At 37.6% G+C, this 14,504-nt stretch overlaps 1 protein-coding gene across 1 annotated transcript in view; it reads right to left on the reverse strand.

Moving 5' to 3' along the window:
• Positions 1–14,504, reverse strand: part of FRK (fyn related Src family tyrosine kinase) — a 99,900-nt gene that overhangs the window by 26,826 nt on the left and 58,570 nt on the right. The window lies entirely within an intron of this gene.

Raw genomic sequence — 14,504 nt, forward strand, 5'->3', positions numbered from 1 at the left:
TCTAAGCTAGAGACTAAAGTCAATAGATGACTGAAGAGTTAAAGAACTCCCTGTGATTTTCTTAATAAGGGATGCAAATCACAATGATTGATATGGCTTTGGCAGTCACTATTGATTACAAAGAAAGCCTAAACAAATGTTTGCCAAGTATTTGTAGATAAAGGCTTAAACTCTCAACTGTAAAAACCAGTACTTTGCAATATATCTAGAGTTGTCAAGCACAATAAAAGTGATTTTGTTTAATAGAAAAAGCTATAGACTAGGGTATGAGAGACCCAGCTTACAACTTAACTAGTATATAACCAAAAACATGTCAATCTCACTGGGCCTCAGTTTCTTCATCATGAAAACAAGAGAGCAGGCATTAAGAAATCTCCAAATTTCCAAATGTTTCCACCTTAGTGGTCAAACATTTCTCATGGCTGTTGCTTTCTCTCCCTGAAGTTCCATTTCTTTTGTAGTCTTCACAAAAGTTAAGTAACTCTTATCGCAGGGCCTTGAGTATTACTTCAGTGTGTTTCCTATGAATCTTCTACTAGCTAGAACTTTCCTTCAGGTCTCAGTTTAGATCCTCAGACCCAGCCTTCCCCAACTACCGTTTTGAATGTACCCCCTCCCCAGCTTCTTTCTTGATCAATACCTAGTCAGAGCTTGGCATAGAGTAACAACTAATAAACATCTGCTAACTGAGTGAATGATGTCACTAATTCTTGGATTTGCAGTGAAATATAAGCTTGCAAAATGTCTGCTGCAAAATTAAATAGGTAATTATACAAATACTTTCCAGACAAGACTTCCCTGGAATTTTGTTTTTAAAGAGAGGAAAACAAACTTAGCCACAGGATATAAATACTATTAGAGGACAATCATTCATGTTTATATTTGATTTTGTTATTTTTGCAACATAACACAAAAATAACTACTCCCTCTCTAACTGGCATCATGATTATTTACATGTAGTTCACGCAAGTTTTCAATCTAAACAAGACTGAAAGATATATCTAATTGAAAAACTAGACCACAGAAGCTACATCAAGGAAATTCAAGACATTACAGTCATGATGAAGGCACTTTCAGTATTGTAAACCTGAGTAATCAAATCCAAAATACATGATTGTTTTTTAAAAGTGGTTTTAATTTGTTAGTGGTGAGTCCACACATTTGAAAATTGTCATTCCTAATAAAGATTGAATTCAGGGGGTCTCAGAACTAGGGAGAAATGAATTTTCTATTTCTTTTCTGGTTCACTGTGATCTCAATTATTGAACCAAACCTATTCCAAATTCTACAGACTAGAAGTGAGTGATAATGCTTGCGTTATTCTTATTGTGAATTACTCTAAATTCAGATTAGTTAAGCCTTTTTGTAGTTGAACTACAAGAAATATAAGGCTAACTATAAAATATAATGGAATCATCCATCAACAAACTCAGTAGCATCATGATTGAATGAATTGAGCTAAAAGGCCAGGCATCCTCAGTGTCCACCTTGACTCTCATTTCTGCTGTTTGACCTAGGGGAAAATGCTTCACCCGTCAGCTGATTAATCTGCCAGAACATGTCCGAGAATTGAATGCTTCACCTGTCAGCTGATTAATCTGCCAGAACATGTCCGAGAATTAGGATATGATGCAGAGATGTAGGTAAGCCTGTGTGAGGAGTAAAGGCTCGTTGAATGTTGAAAGAATCCAACTATTTCTGCCCATCAACTTCTATAACGACCGTCTCATGGATCACCTGATTTTTTGGCCATCTTCACATCCAGAGTAACTGATTCTGGGGGAATCCATGTGATATCAATTGAGTCTCATGATTCCAGTCCTATTAGCCAGGCCCAAGTGCTTTTTAAAGGAGTTGATGGCAGATGTAGAAGCACAGCTTCTCCCCATGGCGAGATCTTATTCCACATCATCTCTGATGGTAGAAAAGAGTTTGTCTGCTCTGCACAAAGGAGTGCTGGGAGATTTTATCAAAAGGCTCTTTCAGAGAGTTTTGTCCCCATCTACCACACTGGTAACATGATACTCAGAACATAGTAAATAATTATGAAACCCAGGATATTCTAAAATTAGGTTTTAAAAAGACAGAACCTCCAGAAATTAGCTTTAGAATACAATATAAACATAAAGTTAGAGGCTGTGTCTGTGAGACACAAAGACAAGCTAGTAGGCTCAGTGAAAAACATCCGTATAATGAGCAGTTTGGCATTTTATAGGTAAATAAATGGTTGATTGAGCAGATTTTCATTTTTCAGCTGGTCTTCCAGCATCATCTGGGCATAGCCTTACTCCTACTGACTGATAATAATCTGTCCCCGTACTGAGTAAAACAATATGACTTAGATGATTGAGCAAAGGATGGAAAATCAAGAACTCCGTGCCCTAATCTTATTCTGCCAGTGATTTGTTCTTTGACCTTAGGCAAGGAATTTCATTTCAGTTTCCTTATCTAGAAAATGAGAATAATGATCTTATCTATATACCCCCGCAGGGATAGTTTCATTCATAAAGGATGATAGATATTTCTAAATGTGCAATGTGTGAGTACTATATTAGAATATCAGTATTATCAAATAGCATTGTCAACAAAAGAGAGCCACTTGCAAAGTAAGATTTTCCACTCTTTACACAATAATGGCTACATAACATAGTAGCTGCCAAACATATTGAGTGAAGAAATTTCTATTAATTTTGTGTGAGAGAACTCTTGCACTCGTAAACTCCTGTTTATTTGGTTTCTCTTTGGAAAGTTTATTTGTATTTTCAAATATTCAATATTTTCAAAACTATTACAAAGATAATCATGATAACTCCTCCTATACCATTGCCTCAGAAATCATGCTAAGATAGGTCTACACCCATAAGTAAATAACATTTAACGGAGTTATTGTATTGTATCCCCCATTAAAACAGAATTCAAGACAACACTCACTGTATTTTGTTCTACAAAAAATAGTGTAAGATTCTAGTATGAGTAGTTTTGACCGGAGAAGGTACAACTGTCATAAAATATTAAAGTGGTATCATGTTGAAGAGTTGTTCTCTCCTTTCCTTGGAAAAAAAAAGTCCACTACACCAAAGGGAACAAACTGAACTGACTCTTTTTATACATGCAACTTACCTAGTGGGTCCCCAAGGGCACCCGCCTCCCAGCCCAGCATATTCAGTGTGCGGTGGACACCGTCAGTAAGTTTGACTATTAAAACGTTAGGCTGAGGGGCCGGCTCCGTGGCCAAGTGGTTAAGTTTGCGTGCTCCGCTGCGGCGGCCCAGGGTTCAGATCCTGGGCGCGGACATGGCACCGCTGGTCAGGCCACGTTGAAGCGGCGTCCCACATCCCACAACTAGAAGGACATGCAACTAAGATATACAACTGTGTACAGGTGGGGTTTGGGGAGATAAAGCAGGAAAAAAAAAAAAAAAGACTGGCAACAGTTGTCAGCCCAGGTGCCAATCCTTAAAAAAAAAAAAAGTTAGGCTAAGTGAAGAGCCACAAAGAGGATGCCTATTTCACGTGACTTAAAAAAACTTATTAAAAACGCTATTTGAGGATACATCTGAGAGCTCTCATGGCCTGAGGTCTTTTGGGATTGTTCCTGGTCCAGGGGACCAGCTGAGGTAACTTTATAGTCAAAGATGACATAATCGGTTACCCTTACACACAAAACTCAACCATCTCTTCCATATTATATAGCACAGAAATCATGAGCCTGAACCATATATCTGTTCAAATATCTCGGATACTTTTGAGAGAAATATTGATCTTATCCTCAAGACCCTTATGGTCTAACTCATAAAAATAGGCCAACCCCTTATCAAAGCTGGCTCTCAAATTTTCAGAACAGATAACAGTTTTATTTTTTATACATATGATATCTTAAGAAGATGAGTATCACTTTAATCAACATTACTTAATTGTAACATTCAATATTTCGTCAGATAATTTAATTGAAAAGCATACCATAATTTCACATGAAAATAGCTTTTGCAGCATCTGATGTTACAAAGTCTCTGGGAAACAATTTCACTCTTTATTCCTCTTGGGACTTGAACTTCTCATTCAAGATTATATTTGCAATAAATCACCAGGAATTTACATACTTGGATTATATTATCTCAGTTTCCTACAGAAAATCCTTCCCTGGGTTAATATTTAATGTGACTTGAGAGCCAGTGCTTCTACTTTTCAAAACTTACCCTAAGGAAATAATCCAAATATTTACATGCATTTATTGAGTTATATTCCCACTTTATTCCAGAAAGATCCAAAGGTTTGCATAAATTATCAAAATAAAATAAAATTTAAAATAAATGGATGAAAGAAATAGGACTAAAAGGAAAGGAAAGGAAGATGCCTCCAGGAACAAGACTGAGATGCTTTATGGAAGGTAGTCTTTAGATTGTAATCCATGTTTGCTAGATGTGGGCCAAAGATTTGGCTCTCTGCATTTCTGGCAGCCCATAGCCATGAGGGAAATACATTCAGTTACCTGATTGCCTGAAGAAAATATTAATAAACTGTTACTGAAAAAAAAAAAAAAAAGAACCTACAATGAGAGAGAAATTTCTCACATAGGTCCTCGTAAAGAAATCACACCAAACGTAATGAGCAATATCATCATCAACATTCTTAATAGTAAATACACCAACACACTGCAAAGGGCTGGATCTTATAATATCCATTAATGTGGGCCCATTTCCAACACGAAATTCAATAAAAGCATTTGTATCGGATCCTAACCATGGTTCATCATCCAAAATAGGAAAAGCAATATGTATAAGGATGTTCGCTGCAGCATTTTTACGGCACTAAAAGTCTGTTAAATTGCAGTAAATCTGAAAATTGAGAGTTAAAAATATAATCATAAAAATTATGTTGTAAAAAGAAAAAACATAAAATGTGTTAAGTGAAACAAGAGGGGTGCAAAATTAAGAAAATACTATAATTGCAAACATGAGGATATGTCTGGCAGCTCACATGCCCTGGAGCCCTTTACTGCGAAAGGAACCCAGCTGAGGTTCCTTGTGAAAACCTTAATTGCATAAGGGCAAAGATGATTAAATTTGCCAACATGAAAAGAGTTGCATTCGACTGGCAGATTTGTGAGTATTTTACTCCCTCTGTTTTCCAAACCAACTGTTATAAAGGTAGAGTGACTTTAAAATAAGAACATATACACAAAGCTTTCAGCGTTTTTAGAGGCAATATAAGAATTAACCACCTAAAACAATGTCTCCACATATTGCTCAAGACATTGTCTATTATGATACTTGATAGTCTTATATAAAGACACCCATGAAGTTATTTCTCTTTGAACTTAATGCTTAAAAGCATAATGCATCTCTTCTTACATAAACCAGTGAGAGAAGCACAGTGTGTCTCCCTTTTTGCCTTATCTGCCAGAGAACCCCTGGCTAAACTGATTTCTAAACTGCGATAATTATCTCCCATTAGAGGCTCAGCAAGATCTATTTCTCTGTTCTTTTTCATTGATTTTGTCTTTTTTTATGTTTAGCTTTATTTTATCCTCTGTTTCAGCAATGTAAGCCAACCTAAAACCTTTGTGGAAGTCAATAAACACATGCACAAATGAAATGATAAATAATCAAATAAAATGGCACATCCACCAAACATAAAAAAGATTTTTTTATTGAAATGGACGGCCCAACAAAGGAATAGGCTGGTTCACTGGGGTTTCTGTTTATGGGAGTTTTGATGTTCCTCTTAGGAGCTTCAAATTATAAAAGATCCCTCAGAAAGAACAATGTTAGACTAGACATTCTTTGCAAAGTCTACTATTCTATCAACAAAAAATGAATATGACATGTAAACGACACGAAATTTTAAAGATGAGTTAGTCCAAATCTCTCTTTTACTGATGAAGTCTGAAATAAACTGCTAGTTGTTTGCAGGGCTGGAATCCAAGTCTAGCTATCTAGGATGTCATATGAATGACAGTACGAACAGTAAACTCCTTTAACTATTTACTTCCTGTTTCCTGTTTTATAAAAACAGAAAGTAATAATTTACTAATTTTCCAGTACAATGTTTCAGGTCTCAGAGCTTTCTGAATGCCACATTTCCCCTCCCTCTCAACACTCTCCCACAACTCTCAGGAAGCCTTCTCCACAATGAAGGAGAACCTGGGGCCTGAATCCTCTCCTTCCTCCAGCCAATTTCAGTAATTACCTGACATGCTAAACAGAGTGAACATGAAAGTCACTGAGAAATGTAATGCATGATAATTTAAATACCTTGAAATTCATTTTTATCTCCTTGTGAAAATACAAAGGACATTCTCATGTATTAGCTAAATTATTTCCACAGCAGAATATTGTCTCCTCTCATCTTTTTTTCATTGTTTTTACCTATGCAAGACAACTATTGGCAATTTGCTAATTATTCATTCACACTCCCAAAAGCAGATAGCTCTCCTTTTTGAAAATTTCTTCATATTAAGTGAGGACCCATGATATAAGATATGTTCCTGCTGTTTATTTCAGACATGTATTACATGAAGCTTACACAAGGCGGGGTCTGTTTATTTGGATTTAATTTCATTTGTCATAGCTCACTGCAAACATAGTTCAGGTCACGTTCAGGTAAACACTCCACATAAAGACAAACCATCTCCTAGTCACAGCTGGCACTTCAAAGGCTGGCCAATCATCTTCCTAATGACTCTGACTAGTTCAAGGGTGAACCAGGAGAACTGGGAATACTCAGCATGACTCATCACTACCCCCAGAAAAACAGTTCAAAGTACATGTTCCAATGCAAGGTGGGCCAACGTCTCCATCTTTCCGTGCAAAAGGTAGCACTCCTTGTACATCATAATAAAAGCTACTGGATTTTCACTGAGCACCTGCCTTAAAGTAAGCACTGTGCTAAATGCTTTGTGATGTAATATTTCACTTAATTTTCATAACCACCCTCTGGGATATGGATATTATTTTCACCATTTTACAGAGGAGAACCTAAATTGTATAGAGAGATTAAGTAATTTGCCCCTAGATACAAAGCGGGTAAACTTTGATTCAAAACCAGGCACTGAGACGGATTCCCCTACACCTACCATCTCCCTCCATCGCCAACCAGCAAGTGTTTTCAGGCAGCTCTCACAAGGCCCCGCTCACAGATCTGGAAGTAAACTTATCGCTACTATTTAATAATGACCTGATGATAAGGCCATGGATAAGGTCTGTTTCTGCAACTGCAACCTTTTCAAGGGAAAAATAGGTTGAACATTCCCTCCTGGAAATATTTTACTCCATCTAATACCACGATTCCTCTTAGGCTTGCTCCTTCTCAGCTTCTCCCCCTCCATCTGCTCCTCAATGTCAGTTCTGACCTGGGACATCATGTAATTCTCACAACCTGTTCTTGGTATGCTTGCAGAGCTTCAGCTTCAATGACTGTAAGGAACACGTGCTGACTGCCCAGCCTCTCTCTGCAATGCTGCCTTCCTCTTGCCTTCTAGATCCCTGCAAGCACCTCAAATGTACCAGGTCAAAATTTTAATTCACACTATCTTATTCCCCAAGTTTCCTCCCCAGCTTAAATTCTTTATCTCAGTGAATGGCAATGCCGTCCTGAAACTCAGAGAGTAAAACCAGAGAACTGGAGGGAGGTGGGGGTCACCCTCAATTCGGCTGTCTTCTGGACTTTTCATCTCTGACTGGGCATTATGTTCCATTGATCTGTCATCCTCATTGCCACTATCTTGTGGAGTGCCCCCTCAGTTTCTCTTTCCTGGAATATTGTGGTAAACTTGTATGCTTCTTTCCCTGTCTCCAGTGTCACTGTCCTTCTTCCGCAGTCACTGGAGTAGTCTTCAAAAGCACAAATTTGAACTCGTTATTTCCTAATTAAAGCTCTTTAAGTGTTTCCCATTGCCTAAAGTTCAGATGCCTTAACAGCGTTCTCTGCTGCATCCTATCCTCAAAGTTTAAATGCTTACCTGTAGTTCCCTGATTTCTGCGCACTTGTACAAATGCTCTTCCCTCTTTCTGTGCATTTGAAAAAACTATTAAATCCAACTACAATGCCATTTTATTTACATATTATAGACAAATTCTTTTTTCAAGGTCCAGCTCAGGCATCTTCTCCTCTATGTAGCCTCCTGGCTTAAGCAAGCAAAGAAGCTCTCTTGCTCCTTTGTATCCCACATACATGACTTCTGCTATCAAATTCATTCCACAGTATTGCTCCTACATATTTACACTGTATCTCTCCTACTGGACTTCAAGCCCTTTGATTGCATTTATTTATATAAGACATGAGGTCAATGAACCCTTCTCTCTTGGCCTTTGCCATGGCTTCCAATAGGTGGAAAATCCTTTCTCATCCCACTCAGGATATGGCCATGTGACTTGCTTTGGAGTGGGGGCAAACATTAAATATGGCACATCCTAGCAGAAGCTTTAAATAGTCTTAATAGTTTACTCCACCCACACGCCATCTTCTGCTCTCCACCATGAGAGCACAATACGCCAGACAGCAGCTGCTCCTTTGACCTGAGTCCCAGAAGGAAAGACACATGGAGATGAGCCTAGGCCTGCCTACCCCAGGCAGAGCCAGCTGAGCACAACTAACCAACAGCCCTCATGTCACGTGAGTAAACTGCTGAGATCTAGGGGCAAAAGCTTACTAATAAAATTCTTTTTAAAGAAAGCAGTGTGACTTCTGAGTAACATTTAAAAGAGCTAGCTGTGCTCACATCTCATGGTGTTACCTCAGGTGAGTAACTTATCCTATCAGGCCTCCAATTCCCCCGGTTACAAAATGAGTATTTTGACTGGATGATCTAAAAGTCTTTTCCAGTTCAAATTCCCTAATTCTACTAGTGAGCAAGGAACTTTACAGAAATAAATATAGGCATCATAACATTCGAATGTGGTAGAGAAAAATTATGATTTCTACTCTCCGAAAGATAAAGCTAAGACAAATTTAAGTATTTATAGATGAAACCTGAAAATCCTGGAGACTCATCATTAAGGCAGAGGCACATCCAGGGAAACCTGGTGGGTTAAACGTGGAGTGAGGTGCCTGACATTGGGATTCTGCTCTGTCCACTGGGCAGTCCTCCCACCCATAACAGCAGCTCCATTAATGTACCTAATCCTGTTGTTTACAACCTAAATTACCAAAACAAACCCAAAAAATGAAGCTATACCACAATTTTCAAATAGCAAAGAACAAAACCAGTGTCTTCTTCCTTCTACCCCACACAGCAATTATCATAGTTCCACAGTCCCTTCATTATGCCGTGACACCAAGCTAGGATCCTGAGACGAGCTCTTTAAAGGCTCATTATTGCTCAGGTTTGCATCCGAATGACAATAGCAAATATTCTTATTGCTTGTTTTGTGCCAGACAGTGCTGTAAGCACTTTTCATGTATTAACTCATCTAATCCAAACAACATCACTGAGGGGTAAACACTATTTTGAATCTCCACCTCGCTGGAGAGGCTAAGTGATTTGCCCGAACTCACACTGCTAGCAAAGGGAAGAACCCAAACCTAAGCAACCAGGCTGCAGGGTCCCCTATCTTAAACTTCAATACTGTTCACAGAAGCATCCAGCTGAAGCTCTGAGGACCTCATCTTCACAACCAGCATAATCTTAGCATAAAATTCTGCTTCCAGATTTCTTTCGAACTCCCAATGTAAGAAAGCTCTCCTCATTGCTACTCCAATGTATCATCATTCTGCATAGACAAAATGTTTTCCTTGATTTCAATTATTTGCTCACTCTTATAAAAACCAGAGTAACACAACAAATAAATAGGTATCTTGCCTATATAGTGTGTCTTTTCTATTTAATTGGCATCTCCCCTCCACTGCCAACTAGAATGTACACCTCATGAGGGCACAGACTGTCTTGTTGGCCATTGCAGCCCAGTTCTCTGAATATTAACTGTGCATAATAGACATTAAATAAATATTTGATGAATGAATGAATGAATCACAAGTTCTTTAAGCCCTGGATCATCACTTTGTTCAGGATTATGCACATACAAGATACATAAAAAATGATGCTCACTATAATTACATGGAAGCAGGAATATAATTTTTTGCTTTCTTCTTTTATGCTTTTCCTCCCTCCATATTTTCTCACAAAACCTTTTAAAAAGCACCTATAGGTGATAAGGAGATAGCTTTGCAGGGAGAGGAGATTTAAAGAAAGTCCTTGCCCTGATGAAACAAATAGGAAAATAAATTTAGTCCCTGCCAGGCATACACTTTTAAGACAACAGAATACCTTCTCAAATTGTAGTTCCCGTGCCAAAGTTTCTAATAACTTAATGCAAAGCACGTTGTGAAAATGCATGAGAAATGACTTCATGATTGATGCGATGCTGATAAATAGTTATAAAGTAGCTAATATGCATATATCATTTTAAATACATAGTTTAAAATTAGAGCTACTAATTTATTAAATTGGATTGTATTCATTTCATTCACTTTTTACATCGTGAACGCGTTTTGTGTAACTATCACCACCACATAGAAACTAGATGCCTGAATCATTAAGAAAATTTAAATCTTGATCAATTTTTTGATATTAACAAAGTAAAACTACTGCCAGTTTGATGTGTTTTCATTTATACACAAGCTGCTTGAGATATTTTTAAACTGTACACTTATGTTCAACTAAAATCACATATCCTTTTGCTTCCTATAAATTAATGAGTCATGAAAACTAAAAACAAAACAAACAAAAACCTGTATTTTGTTTTCATATGGCATGTTATTTCCTGACATGCCACACGGGGGAGCAAGTGCCTGATTGGAAGCCCTCCAAAGGCTCCCAGTTGTAAAGAAAGAATGGGGAGCAGAAAGTAGAAGCCAGCTTGGTGTTTTGGTTTTAAAACAGAGGTATACATATAGCATTCAGAATGAAGACACCGTCCCTGTTTGTGTAAATACCATATGAAATATGCTAGTTAGCCTGAATTTTACAGTATTTTTTCAATAATACATTTTTGCCACTTAGAGTAGCAAAAGAAATTGCTTAGATACCTTATTTGATCTAAGAATCAGGCAGCCTTGAGATGCAAATGTTTATTTAGTTATTATTTCCCCAAAGTATAAACTGACTAAATTGCTCACAACCAGTGGGAAGGGGGAACTGGAATATCTGTAGGGTCACTGACTTTCACTTCCAGAGATAAGATGTCTTAATTTCTTGTTCAATCCAAAACTCAGCACCACGCCTTCTCAAATGTTCCCCCCTTCTTTTTTTTGCCTCCCTCTGTCTTCCACTGTTCAATTCTTCCTCTAATCCTTCCCCTTTTTCCGAGTTTGAGATCATGAACTTTATACATTATCTTGGCCCAAGATCCAGAGAGACCCATGTTCAAATCTCAGTTCTGGCACTGTCTTGCTATCCAAAAATATAACCCATATTGAATTTATCATGATCACATTTATAATATATACAACTGAGTATCTTTGTTAGTTGTTTGAGCATATAGGTGGGAATGGATGAACAATATACAGATCTCCGTTTTACTTCTTAAAAGGTTCAAAAGTTCATAACAGAAAATAATTCCCCATTTTTAATCTAAACAGCAACATCTAATTTTTCAAAGAAATGTTCTTAAGAAGGGACATTATCTGAACAAAATAAAAAGGATTTTGTTCACACTATTTTCCATTTACTTTCATTCACTCTTAGGTACAGTGTTGATCCTTGTCTCATTTCCCTGTAATGACCTCCCTTATTAATCCCTTCCAGAAAATTAATTGTTCTCTTTCCGGGGTTCTTAAAGCACTTTGCATATATTGTCATAGTATGAGCTAGCTAGTTACTCACACAATTATGCCACATAGCAAACACAAATGAAAGTTCTATCATGAACGGTGGAATGAATGTATCTATGAATAAATGATTGTTAAAAAATAGTTCAAAATATTCCCCCCAATATTTTTGAAAATTGCTTTTGTATATAAAGACAAGGTGAGGCAAGATAAAAAATCAGAAGTGTTCTACTAAAACAATTCAAGTTTCAGTAAACAAACATTCATCAAACAAAATTTCTACATGCAAGACACTATGTTAAGTCCTGAGTAACTCACTCAAAGAAAGTAAAAACGAAGGTACTGAAGAGCGGCAGTGCAAGGCGTGATCATGTAAGAGCTGATGTTCATCTTGCAGGAAGCTTCGTTTGACTTAAGGGAGTAGAAAAGATTAGCTTGGAAAATGGGTTTTGGCAAGACTATGAAGGGCTGAAATGTCCACGTTGATAGGAATTTACGTGGTTAGCAAGGGAGAGTTATTAAAGGTTTTTGACCCTTGAAAATAAAAGAAATTAATGAGAAATAATAACCAAATGCAATGCATAATCCTTTATTGAATCAAAAATAAACAAAGAGCTAGCAAAGACGTTTGGAGAGATTTGAGCATGAACTCTATTTCTTGGGTTTAATAATGGTATTGTGGTAATGTAGGAGAATGTTTTATTCGCAGGATTTATATACTAATGCTAAAGTTTTTACAGGTGAAGTGACATGTTATCTGCAACTTACATATTGATGTCTCTAGAGAGACCTATATAGATGCATGAATGATGGAGAGAAAGAGAAAGAGAAAGTAAATGTCACAAAGTGCTAACAATTGGTGAATTTAGGTGAAGGTATACAGTTATCTTTTCAACTGTATCTACAAGTTAGGGGAAAAAGAAGAACACCACCCTATATGTTTATATTGAGTTTGGGTATTTCATGGTATGGAGAAGAATTCTGAGACCAACTCAATTTTCATTCTTTTGGAATTAATTTTTTTTCTGGATGCTCACAGAATTGTTTCACTTATCCTTGATACTGAAAAGATACCATAGGTATCAATCCTTTCATTTATTTTGTTTGGAACATTGTGAATCATTTCAATCTGAAACACTGATTTTCTTTCTAAGCTCAGGAAAGTTTTCTCCTACTATATATTTAACTATTGCTTGCATTTAATTATTCCAATAAATTTCAAATAAATGTTTTTCTCTCTCTCCAGAGAGCATCTCAAGATTGCTCTTTATATCCCCGAAGTAGCAATTTTATTGTGTGCTGTCTCCCATCTATTATCTTTTCACGTTGCTTTTACTAACTAATTTCACAGAATTTACGTTTCCTGATATTTTATCATTTCAAATCAAATGCTTTTAAAATTTTTCATCTGTTCCTTTTAGGGAATAGGTCTCAAAAGTATGAGATTTCTCTACATTTTCAGATTATTGTCTATCATCTCATGCTATTATTTTTTCCAAAACCATGTTTTCTAGGAAAAGAAATGGTTCTATGATCAAGTAGCTTGTGTTGAAAAGGTTAAATTTCTTTGCTGTAGGATCTCAGAGATTTTAATGTACTTTATCAAGTCAGGGCAGAGAGAAGAAATATGAGGTGTTCTTAAAATGCATTCAACTCCTGAACCCTCTGTTCTATGGAACACTTTTGGCTTATCAAAGGAGTTCTGTTCTAGAACATAAGTTGGGAAATTCTTTTACTGCATTTCCAGAATCTCCTGACATCTTCTTTTCATTATACTGATCCTTAAATGAAAAGCAATTTAGTGTTTAGGAAAAAACCATATGCACCTGTCCTCCTATCAATCTACTTGGATGAATGTGCATCTCCCTCTCTTAGCTCATACACAGCAGGGCTGCTAACACACCAAGCCTCTAAACACACTGCCAATGTCTAGCAAATGTTTGGCCCCCGTGGCTTTGCTGGAGGAGTGGTGGATCTTCTCATGCTCCTCTGGTACACCTGCTGACAGCGAGAAACAGAATTCAGTCCCTTGTAACTGCTATGGGCTGGACATTTGTGTCTCCCCCAAATTCTTATGTTGAAGCTCTAATCCCCAATGTGATGGTATTTGGACATGGGACACTGGAGGTAAGTAGATTTAGATGAGGTCATGAGGGTGGAGGCCCCAAGATAGGACCAGTGCCCTTCTAAGAAGAAGAAGAGACCAGAGTTTTCTCTCTCTGCCATATGAGGATATTGCAAGAAGGCAGCCATCTGCAAACCAGGTAGAGAGTCCTCACCAGACATGGAATCTGCTGGCACCTTCTTCTTGGACTTCCTAGCCCCTAGAACTGTGAGAAATGTTTGTTGTTTTAAGCCACCCAGTCTATGGTATTTATTATAGCAGCCAGAACAAAGACAGTAATGCTGTGTTGTTAAACAGAAGAATGTGTGAAAAACACAATCATAAGAGAGCAGTGCTCTTATTTCCTCCTTTCTATATGGTCAGCTTCACCCAGTTTACAACATAGTATCATTGCCTGTCATCTTCCACCCTCATAACGGTTGCTGTGCTGGTAGTTGCTGTTCCACTTGGATGTAAAAAAGAAGGGGCAACACCCAGATGCCTAGGGAAGGCCTGGATCACTGTGTCAGTTCCACACAGGAGGGCAGGGGCTGCTTGGTTTCCTGGTAGCTGCACCTCCCACCTCTGTAAGATAGGCGTACACACTGAACACAGGCCAAAGCATCCTCCCACCT

The sequence above is a fragment of the Equus przewalskii genome, chromosome 9, assembly GCF_037783145.1.
Source record: "Equus przewalskii isolate Varuska chromosome 9, EquPr2, whole genome shotgun sequence".
Taxonomy (NCBI): Eukaryota; Metazoa; Chordata; class Mammalia; order Perissodactyla; family Equidae; genus Equus; species Equus przewalskii.